The sequence below is a fragment of the Chrysoperla carnea genome, chromosome 5 (genome assembly GCF_905475395.1).
Source record: "Chrysoperla carnea chromosome 5, inChrCarn1.1, whole genome shotgun sequence".
NCBI lineage: Eukaryota > Metazoa > Arthropoda > Insecta > Neuroptera > Chrysopidae > Chrysoperla > Chrysoperla carnea.
The window spans coordinates 34,365,006-34,377,612 of record NC_058341.1 but is presented as its reverse complement, the minus strand read 5'-3'; positions in this window follow the sequence as shown (position 1 = coordinate 34,377,612).

Here is a 12,607-nt window from a genome sequence, read left to right as displayed (position 1 = left end):
AGAAATTCATGTGAGGATATGTGAAATATTCCATTCTAAGACCTATGAAATAAATTTTCATTAAGCGCCGGAGAGGAGGTGGTAAGCTATGTTAGATTGTATTGAGATAAATAAAAAAATATGAAATAAACTCTATGGCCTACGCTATCTTTGCATCTTAATTCTATGGCTGATAAGTTAATAATTTATACGAGGAGCAAATTTTCTATAGGTGTAAATTCTTGAATGACTATACTGTCAAATCTACTGTAGGTTTCTTACCTTTGCATATTTTACACGATCATTCAATATAAATGTATAAAAATGAAAGAAATCGTGCGTTTACTTTCCTCTAAAAAAATCTAAAAGTTACGTCAAATTAAAAAAGTTCCATGATATTAAACTACGAAATTAATTTTGCTATAATCCCCCGTACAGTAAACAAAAAACAAATTATTCAGGGAACATAATAATATAATTAATACAAATGCCAGGAATTAAAAAAAGCTGAAATCAATCAAAAATAAGAATTTTAATTCGTGGTTTTGTATTATTTATTTAATAAAATCTCAGAAATTATTCACTGTAAAGATGCACATGCGTCAACAAAATGTGATAAAAAAATAACGAATATTAACAATAAACATAAGACACAAAGATTTATAAAAACGTAGAGCAAAAAAAAGAAAATAATATCGCCCGTGTGAAAAGTGGCCTTAAAACAAATGAAAGATCATTAAATGAATTTCAACGTTATTTTGTTAATTATTGATACTTTATTTAAAATATATTAATAGGCTTTATGAAAATTCAAAACAACATTCCATATAATTAAACTAAATTTAAAGTCTATTAATTTATTAATTTATACCATATTTTATTATTGTTGTTAAAAAATACCATAAAAATTATGTTTTTGTTTTATAAGATCTCATTTTTAAATTGTATTTTTACTTTTCAAATCGTAATTTTTGTTTGTGAGTGTTTTACCAAGACATACTTCGAGTATATTTTAAATGATTTTCTAAAAATTGTTTTAAATGTTGAAAAAAGTACCTGCTTCGTATTGTCATGCAAGACGACCATCCTAGTTTATCGATCTTCAGATGTATGTGATATTTTCTAATAATTACAATCATTTCACTTAATCTCCAGTCGAATTCTGCACGGTTCACTTTGAATCAACTCGATCTAGTCAACTGTACTTTGCCATTTACTCTTCGTTGCTAGTTTCATACATGTCAATTTATTTTATGTGATCTCTATAGGATTTAATCAAGTGTTCTTGATCTTAGTATTAGTTTCATTTTCACTCTTCTGCAATTAGTAATTTTTATTTTAAAGCGAAACTTTAAAACAAGTTTTATGAATACAGAGCAAGACACTAGGCTCCATACTTCCGAATCGGTGTTGGCACTGCAGAACGAGCCCCCACGTAGTTATTTATGTGATGAGCCATTCAATCTAACTCACCCTAGCCTGTGTGTACCGTAACTTATATAGCTGAAATGATTCTAGCTAATAAGAAATGTTCTTGTTTATAAGGCAAATTTGGTGGGAGGTTTACATTTTTATTAGAAATATAAATGGTTCAAATTGGTTGTCTTCAACTGAAAAGACTAAAAAACTATAAAAGAGTGGAAATGGATGGGCTAAAAAAATGACAGTAACAGGTCTCTTTTAGAGAAAAAAAGGGCAATTTTACAACAGATAAATATCTAAACATCCGTTTTTTGTACAATGCTCACCTCCGACCTATGACACAAATTGTTCGACTTCACAAAAAAGCATGATAATGAAATAAAAATAAATTTCGACAAACAAATTCAATTCATTCAATTTCAAATTCGAAAAGAAAAGGGTGATTGAAAATTTGGTTTTTTTTACTTTTTTCAACATTTAAAATTTATTTTTTTTTAAAACCTAAACAAGGTGTATGAAAAAATAATGCAAAATTTTAACAGATAATAGAACGCATCAAAATAAGAAATTCAGAAAATCTTTGTTACTAAATAGATTTGAAGTGAGAAAAACAATCGAATACTTTACAAGAAAAAAGGTATTTTAAAGAAAGATAACTATGTTCGTCTTTTGTGTTATTTTTAGCTTTTCCGAAGTCTTGCTTCATCGAACTTACTTTTGATGCTTATTATCTATTATTTTTTTGCCATATTTTTATCAAACATTCTTAATATATATATTTTTATAAACTAGCATTATTTTATCAAAATAATTGCAAAAAAATGCTTACTTTACGGGTAAAAAAAACGATCAATTGTAGGATAAATGAATACTTGTAGCCAATTTTACTACGCTATATTTATACAAGAAGTGTTTAAAGAATTATAAAAGTTGGGTCTTTACGTAAACATCGATTTCAATATGTTAGAAAAATAAATATATTTAAAAACAAATTAATAATATGTAATATGCACAATATTTTAAAAAAAGAATTAAAAACAAAACCCCTTATTTTATGTAATTTATATTTCTTGAAAAAAAAGCATGTTATAATTGACTGAAAAATATTAATCATCATATAAACTGCCTCATATTACAACTACAAAAAAAAAATTTTATTCAATTTTCAATAAAAAATATCACCATACAAAGAAACATCAGTTCCTATCATCAATTAAAAGACAAATATCAAAGGATATAATTTCGTTGTACATCTAATAAGAGTTTGGAATAAAAAAGACAAAGTCCTTCACAATAGCTAACCTTAAACGAACGCGCTTACCTGTAAAAAAGAATGTGGCACCCCCTAGCTCAAACAAGAAAACTATGAATATCTCCACGGAAAATGGTGCAAGCTGTAAGAGAAAGTATTCGTATTTGATCAGTTAAACCGTTAACTAATTTATTTTTTTGATAAACTCATTGAATTACGCTAACTACCAACCTGGAAACTCTGTTAAAAATAACGAAATCTTTGCCAAAAAAAAAAAATACATTTTCAAAGTGTCTTCTTAATTTATATATTTTTATAATTAATATTTTATGAATGTATAATCATGAATCTATACATTCAGCATCAATTTTAATCACGAAATCATGTTTTTTTTTGCGACAAAATCGCAAAAAAATTTACGTCAAATTCATAATTTCTAAAATTGGACATTACCTTCGTTGGCATTTTAAAATCTAACCCTGTTTTTAATCACTAAATTTTCTTTCTTGTGGGATCCTTCTATTCGAACTGTTCTAATATTTTCATATTTTAGATAGATTGATAGTTTTCTTAATTCCAAACTCTTTATTCATCGTAATCACAAAATCAAAAATTAAAAATTTAAAATCATTTAATTTAAATGAATTTTGTTTATTTTAATAATCTACATACAGAAAATGTAATTAGTGATATACAATTGAAAAATTAGAGGATCAATATGATGTAATTGTTGTGTTACATGCAGTAAAATCTTCTGACTAGCATTCGCTTTCAAAACACGTAGACTCAATACAATATTTTCGTTAATACTAAAGATGAGAAAACTTTTCAAATATATTAAAAAGAAATAATCAGAAAGGGTTAAATTCGAACGCAGAGACATTGAAATCGTTCAGCATAGATATTGAAATTTGATGACTTGATTCTTTGTTTTAATTTCAACCATAAAATCTTGGTTAATAAAACATAAATAAATGCAGCGATTCGAGTAAATAATCTCGATCGATTTATATTTAAAAACTGAAATAGAAGGTTTGTGATATCGTGAGATGACACTCATGATTGGGAATTTTACCCTCTATGTATTCTGCTACTGTTTCTCCTCTTTAACGTTACCTACCTATACCATTATTTGTAGAACAACGTCAAAAATCTCAAAAACGAAATTCAGAAAGGTTTTTTGAGGCATGTAACATAACTTCAATCATTACGGCGTATTAATTAATCACCAATAAAATTATAGTTTATTCCAAAAGTATTCTTTTTTTATAAAAAAAAAAAAAACATTGTTGAGAAAAGTGCCAAACGGAACAAACAAAATTGGGAAAATGTAAATAAAATAAAATTCACAAGATGTTTTTGACAATAACCACAAAATGAAAACGAAAGCAATTTATAAATCCCTAAAAATATAGTTTTTTCTGCTGGATCGGAAAAAAGTCTACCATATCAAAAAAAAAAAAAAAACATCGCGTGAAAAATATGTCCAGGGGGAAAATTGTAGAAAAAAATCTATGGCTGTTTTTATCAATAATTAAATAAATATTTATTAAGAACAACTTTTAAGATATTGTTACCAATTTAGCTAATTGGAGATTATAATGAATGTTCGAAGAAAAATTCAGACATTATTTACAAAATTTTATCAAGGTGTAAATGATGCTTAGTTTCAACTAAAACAAAAATATTAATTTAAGTAGGACTCACTTGTAATGAGGATTGTATATAACATGAAAAAAATATTAAAAAAGAGAATGCTACAAATGAATTAAATCGTTTGTGAAAAACTCTCAACAGAAGTACCTGAGAAGTGTGACCTAAAATGTAGCGCCCTTCATATGTTAGTAAGAAAATAAGATATTACTGTTTCCTAGTCCATCAATGTAAAAAAAAAAAATTTTGTTAATAAGAATTCACTTAAAAAGAAACAAAACTAAACGGTTATTTTAAGAATTCTATTACATACTTGAACATTTTAACCATTATCATACAAGAGCTTAAATTATTTCAACCGCCTGGCATAAATATTTCTCTTCTAGCTTATGTGGTGCGATCTGGCCCTTAAGAACTAAAGAAACTTAAAGTTTTGGTGACTCCAACGTACCTTGAAAATGTGGTGTCATCTAGCCCTTACGAGCTAAAGGAATTTATAGTTTAGCATCCCATTGTGAACTGTATTAACTATGACCACAATGGTATTTTAACTTTAAGTGACTTCTCGTAAGGATCAGGTGACACCACACTTATATCAAATTCCACAATTCAAAACAGCGTTAATGTAAATAAATTTAAAAAAAAAAACTACTGAAATTTCAAACAAGTTATATAACAACTTAAATGACACATTGTTTTTCAAACACAAATCGTTCACCTCAAAAATAACACTGATGATCTTCCAAAATTTCAGTCATGTTTTTGTCATATACTTACGTTTCTGGTATCTTCATAAACTTGAATAGTTTGCAGAAAAAAAATTATTAATAATAATAATTTTTTAATATCAGTCGTAATATCAGAACGTTTGAAACTTAAGCTACCATATTTGAATGTTCTTGCGTGATTTTTGAAGCTAGCAAGTTTCATATACATTTTGATGAAATGCAAACATTCTGACCCTGCGAGAAATAACTAAATCAGACTGTTGAAAAATTTTTTCAAATATCCCTTTTTCTCCGCTCTTGTATTAAATGTAAGTTCAACTATTAATTGTATGTATTTATATACCTTTAATTTTGTGTTAACGAAATCAATTCATGCCGCTAATCAAATAGCTTTGAATTAACTATCAAATTCAAATTTTTTTGTGCAATTACGAATCGTAGCACTGAAAATCTATTTTTATTTTTTATAAATTTATTTTTACCTATATATTTTTAAAGAAAATTGAAAATTTATATTTTTGTTATTTAAAAGTAAACCTATTTTATTTCAAGTTATTGAGTAAATTTTTTATTTGAAAATCAGTTTCATATCAAAAAAAATAATCCAGGAGAGAATAATGCAATACTAACCAAAATAAATCCAACTTTTTTGTAAATGTAACTGACAATTTCTGTAAAATATAAATATTTAAATACAAATAAATATTACAGAAATAAAATATTTGCACAAAATATTTCAAAGAAAAAAATTAAAAAATATATTATCTAAAGTAGCTTAGAAATAAAAATTAATAGTTCTAGTAGGTTATTCAAAATTGATTTGTTTCAAATTCTATGTAAATTGGAAGAATTATACTTATTTTTTTATTTTCGTTAAGTAATTAGAAATAACCATCAAAAAAACATATTAAAAAATATTACAATAAAATTTTTATGTTTATTACAATTGTTATTGATACTAAGCTCCTTACTGAATTTCTCAAATTTTTGTTCATAATAATTTCTTTGAGTAATTTATTTTGAACAATTAAATATAAAGAGTAAAGTAAATACGATTTGCGCTGGTTCGCTTCGGAAAAAAACTTCTATTCGCTTATTCTTTCTCTTTTTTAAAGGTATATCAAATATCAATAACATTTTATTTTTATATTTGAAACGTTTTATGTACGAAAAAATATGAGTTCATAATAGGATTTGTATTAATATTTTGTGGGACCATCCAATTGTACGCTTATAATCTTTTATGTCATTCATAAAATTAAAATACAACCCAAAAATTTTAAATTTACTCATTTAGCGCTCACAGCTCAGCTTTTGGGTGTGACAAGGTAGGACATTTATGCAGCTGACCGTCTCTCTCCGGTTCATATCATTTCAGCGATTTCGATAGAAAAAAGAGAGAGCCAAGATAAGAGAATCAACGGAATTGAGTATCATCAGATCAAAAGAGCGCTCCCATTGATTTGCTTCAATCGCTAGTAATTTTTGAATATTAATTTTGTTATTTTAACAACTTTAATATTATATATTTTACTCTGGATAAAATAGAAAAGTATTAATAACAAAAATTTGGGAAAGCTTGTATATTTAAATTCAAGAAATTATCAAATATTATTTTTAAAAATAAACCAATAATACCAAGTTTGTGGCCTTAATCGTGTGGCAGAGTTGAGTAAAAGCAATTATTTCATCTAAGAAGTAAAAATGGAATAAACTCTTTCAATAACTTGTAATAAACATTTAAATTTTTTTTAAAATTAAAAACAACACAAATATTACAATATTGTAATGTATTTCTGTGATCGAAAGGCCAAAATTATATAGAAATTATAAAACAAGCAATGCGTACATATGTTAAACAACGCAAGTATTGTACAAAACTTATTTGGCCTATTATTAAAAACATGAGAAAATAATAATAATAGCTCACTTCCAAAAAAAAAAGTTATATAATCTTTTATAAAATATTTAAAAAAATATATAATTATTATTTTAGTAATATAGAATATATTTCCTTGATAATTACAAAATAAATTAGATAAGTAATTCAGTTAGATTTGAAAGTTTGCTTCTAAAATATATTTTTTAAATAAGTCCCTTTAATGAAACTGCTCGATATATTACTGCATGGTAGTTAAATAACCGACACAAATTAAAAAAAAACTCTGGTTGCTAAAATTTTAGCCCCTTGTACGAAGGCATTAAAACTTCTAACTAGTCGAATAAAGAAAACTAAACAAAGGTTTACGGAAAATGGTTAGAAGTTGAGCTAATTACAAAATTAACAATACAATGATACAAGAGTTGGTAGTAAACTTTCCGGAGAGGCTATCGAAATGTGATTACTTCAGTTTTAAGTCACATTTATTTATTTTTGGCTTTGTTTCTTAGAATAAACATGTTACATCAAATTTTTTTTCTGCCATATGAAAAATAAAATTTAATTTTGTAATTATCAAATATTTTAAATATTAAAATTATTAGGCTAGTGCTTGATGCAACTGCAATATATGTTAAAAACGCAAGTTGCTCTCTGTGTTGTCGCTAGGAATATTAATATATATTTATATCACTATTATTTGCCATTAAAAAAAAATTCATAGGTTAAAATTTTTATTAAAAAGAAGCCGAAATTTATATTCCTTTTAACAGAGCTAATATAATGCCATGAAAAACCGTTTTATGATAGAAATTTCCGGAAGACAACGATTTTTAAAACGATTCCTTTCCTTTTCTCAATTTAAAACTTATACCAATTCTTGATTAGGAGTGAAAGCATTTCGATTTATGCAAGTAGTTAAAAATCTATTGTAAAACGGTTTTGATTGTTCATTCGTATTCGTAATACCATAATTTTAACAATAGATTATCAAAATATTTTTTTCAACGATTTATTAGTAGATAGAAGAATTTTATCTTTATATTTATGAAATAATAATAGTTAAAAATATTTCGTAATGTTTTGACTATATAAACAAATATTCCTATTATGAATTAAATACTTTGTTGATATACAAGTTTGCCCCGGCGTGTAAAACTAGTGGCTCGCAAAATAGTTTTAAACCAGTTTTGATATTTTTTTCCTCCCCTAAAGTTTTTTTTTAAACAAAACTAATAGAAATGCGACCCACCGGTGATAAATGCCGCCCTAAACGTGTACATAATTTCTGCTAAAATAATAATAATAAAAAGGTTTATAGCTACAATTCTTACGGAAAAAATTCCTTCCATACTGCAATTTATTTAGGAGCATTTAAATACTAGATTATGCATCAGATCGTCGTATCAATTAGAGTCCAATGATCGTTTAAATTTCTTTCAAAGGATATTTCTATTAAACAGAGGCGGATTTAAGATTAGGCCCGACAGACCTGGGCCTAGGGTAACAACATTTAATTTAACTTTAGGTTAAATTGTTGATATTGATTTTCACAATTGTTATCGTAACCCGTCGATACAAATTTATGTAAAAAAGAGCCACACAAGGAGGCTTCAAATTCATTTAAGTTAGATTAGAGTGGCTGTCCTAGGGTGGGACACACTTATACCAATGGCTCCGTTATGATACCGAAAAAGAGTTGGCCCAATGATTCACTACTCCATGAACCACTTGGAGCTGTTTAAGAATAGTAAGAGTGCTTTGACGTCAACGGTCTTAAGGTCAGAGAGGTCGTCAAAGAACTTGCTTAAGTGAGTCCGTCTCCTTATGGCAAGAGATGAACAGTGACAGAGAAAATGACAAGGTTCATCAGGAATAAAAAATTTCATTACAAAAATCAATCAAATCCGCCACTGCTGTTAAATTGAAATAACTTCACAGATCAATTAAAAATAGATTTTGAGTTAATTCGTGAACATATTGTAAATGACAATGATTATTATGTTTTAGTAGTAATTTTTATCAATAAAGAATTTCTTCATGTATTTGAAATTATATTTTGGTTTGGGTAGTTTTTACTACACATTTTTAACATAGTATTTAATCAATAAATTTTTGTTTTAAAAACCTATTTTTTAAATGTTATATTTCAAAATTTCGTGTCAAAAACACACAAATACAAAATTAATATAAATTATAATAAAAAAATAGTTGATCAAAAAATGAAATACGTTCATTCAACCTTTAAACAATTTTAGATTCATGTAAAAAATTTGAATGTTTTCTTTTAATTTTAACGAAAAAAAATCTGAAATTTTGATTTTTTTATATTATTAATTTTTTTCAAAGTCAGTATTAAGTAAAATTAAAAATTGATTAAACAGGAGTAGAAAAATTAATTCGGAAACATGAAATATTAGGGTGTTTTGTACTGGTATATATAGAGAATAATTTTCAAATAGCATTCATATTAATTTACAATTTTTTGGTTGTAAAACCAACGAAAAAAATGATCAACGATGCTACAAATTTTTTTTAATGAATCTAGAAGTTTTATTCTCGATTTTACTCGATATTTATCGCATGTATACCTATATTTTTCTCTCTCAAATTTATCATAAAAATTGGGCTTATTTTCTCAACAAATTATTATAACCAATTCAGAGTGAAATATTGAACTTTATTACAGAAAATAGCCGAAAGTCATATGCGATGTTTGTCACACTTAATCCGAGAATAAAACTCCAGTGTTTTTGAAACGTATCATTTATTGAGATAATATTTTTTTTAAAGTGTTATTTTTGTTGCACCAAAAAGTAATTTTTGAAAAATCACTATTTTAGAGAGGACCACACAAAAATTTAAAAGAATTTATTTTCTATTTTCATATTAATTTTTCCCCCATTCAATATTTACTCTTCATAATATAGAAAAACTATTTTGAAAAAGCTTATTCAATTTGAAAAATATTTTTCGTATTATAATCCAGTCGATAGATAGCAAAATAAAAATCTAGAATATATTAATTGAGGTGGTTTTGAAAAAGCAGAAGAATTAGATTTGATGCAGTTGATAACGCAGTTGCGTGGATGGAATATTTTGAAATATATTTCTAGGCATCCGAATACATAAGTTTTGTCAATATTGCCTCAATTAATGTAATCCAGAAACACTTAGAGACTGTATTAGTACATTTTTTTAAAAATCCTTAATTCAGAGTAAAATTGTATGTTAAAAATTATAATGTTTGTTAGTGTGGGTTTAGTTTTAATTTGGAAAAAGATATATAATTATATAAAACATTAAATACAATAAATTGTAATCAATTGAACAGATGCGTTATATTTATAATCCATACTAATTTAAGCTCCTGTGGTAAAAAAAGCTCGTTCACCCGACATTTTCAAGGTAAGTTCGTGCGGATGTTAATATGCGAATGTGGATGCGGACTTTGATATCAAGTTATTTTTAAACACATATCATTTAGCTACACCTGATGGTCTTTCTTTTTGATGGTGGAATTTTTGAAGACCACCAAACTTTTTGTAACAGTTCACAACAAATTATTCAGGCGGTTAGTGGGTATTTTTATTTCGAGTATCGTGGTATTTATTTCAATAATTAAAGAATTATCAGGAACATGAGATCCGAGACATTCTTTACTTGCTCTCGTGGTGGGTATAGGTACTATTTTTCTGATCAGCGGAGGCGGAAGGCGACAACTTCGTTTTTAGCACAGCGAGATTATTTTCTTTTATCAATAATTCTCTTATGTCCTAATATGGTTATGAGTAATACTTACCTTCTGTATTCGCAATGCCAATGAATCCGTTTTTAGCTGAAATCGCGATTGACATCAACCTCAAAGTATTAACTATTGCTCACAAAAAAAGATTTAGGGAAGTATGTTTATTTAAAAATTATTATTTATTTGTTTAAATTCATTCTTATTAAAAACCATTTTTGAAAATCGATTCAATTAAAAAATACGTTTCATACAACGTCTCGAAAATCAAAAATGGTGGCCGGAAAATGCATTAAGAATTTCAAGCATCCATGGTCTAAATCTAAAGTGTATTTAGCAGAGACTATTTAGGTTCTAATTTGGTCAAATTCTGTTCATTTTTAACAAACGTTAGATAAGGGGCCCTGTTTTTACCTAGGTATGCTTAATCCACTAGGCGCTTCAACTGATAAGAAAGTTTTGTAATATCTTTAATATATGGTAATGTTTAAAAAAAGAGTGTAGTGACTAGTAACCAGTCAAAATTTTTGGTTTTGATGTTAAATAGTATTTTGAATTTAACTTTAATCAATGGTAAATTTTTTAGTAAAAATTAATTTAATTTAAAAAAAAATTCCAAATTAACTAATTAAAATTAACAAAAATTAAGCAAAACAAATAAAAACAGTTACTAAAGGAAATAACATTTATTATCCATTATTTGGGCACCATGATTTTTGAAAACAGAATCACCTAATCATCCCACTAAACGTAAATAAACACCAGACAACTTCCGTATACAAAATCAGTAAATAAAGGTTGTGTGATCAGTTCGCTCTAAGTAGATACTAATTTATTTCACGTAAATACATCTATGTTTTCGTTTTAATTTCGTTAACAGGTGTTTATTTACAAACCGTTGGTGCATAAGTGAACGAAATCAGCAAGAGCAGTAAGGACGAACAAAAATTGTATTTTTATGGACACTTACTAAGAAACGTGAAATTCGAAAAATACCTTTTTTTTTGTATCTCTCACAAATTATTATAGATAGAAAAAAAAGCAAAATTTTTTATAAAAATGTCAACAAATTTTGATCAAAGCAATGCGGCAAGATATGCAAAGTTTCTGGTGTCTGTAGCTTCGAAGAGGAGCATTTCTGGACACATATTTATCATATCAAAATATTCAGAAATTTTTTTTTTGTGTACTGTATCACCGCTTAGAATATTGACAATTATTCCGATACACTCTGTATAAAACAACGGAAGAATTTATACGCCTATTAAAATTTGTAGATATTTCCAGAAAAATTAACAGTTTTTCGAAATATTGCGAGTATAGCGAGCCTTAAGGCCAAAGCTTGAATTCAGAGACCGAAGTTGGCATAGAGGGTAAGTGTTCATAGCGATATTATGGAGATCACAGGGTGTTCAAGTTATAGTGTGTACTATGAACGTTCAAGATGTGATGAAGGTACAGAATAGGAAAATATTAGATCTTCGATTTTTTTAACTACGTGTATAATGTAGAAGTTAAATGATCTTTTTAAGCTATATGCAGCATATAAATTAGAAATTGTAAACCGAGGCAAACGTATCCGTTAGTACATGATATTTAAATATTTAACATTTTGAATCATTATTTTTCTGGTTTACATTCTCCATATTAATATGTATATAGAGGTATAAACGTAACACAATCGTATACAGTTATTTAATAAACAATACATAAAACTACTCCAATTTAATTCGCAGAAATAGATATAAAATAACGATTAAAACGAGCACGCGAATACAGTTAACGATAAATATAAACAAAGATAACATAATACAAATAATGAATATAAGCTTGTTGCGTAGTGACATTATGTAATATTATGCATTGTTCAACCATATGTAAGAAAGAGAAAACCCCTAATGACTACATGTATTGTAATCTATACATGTGTAGTGTGTATATGCTCTATT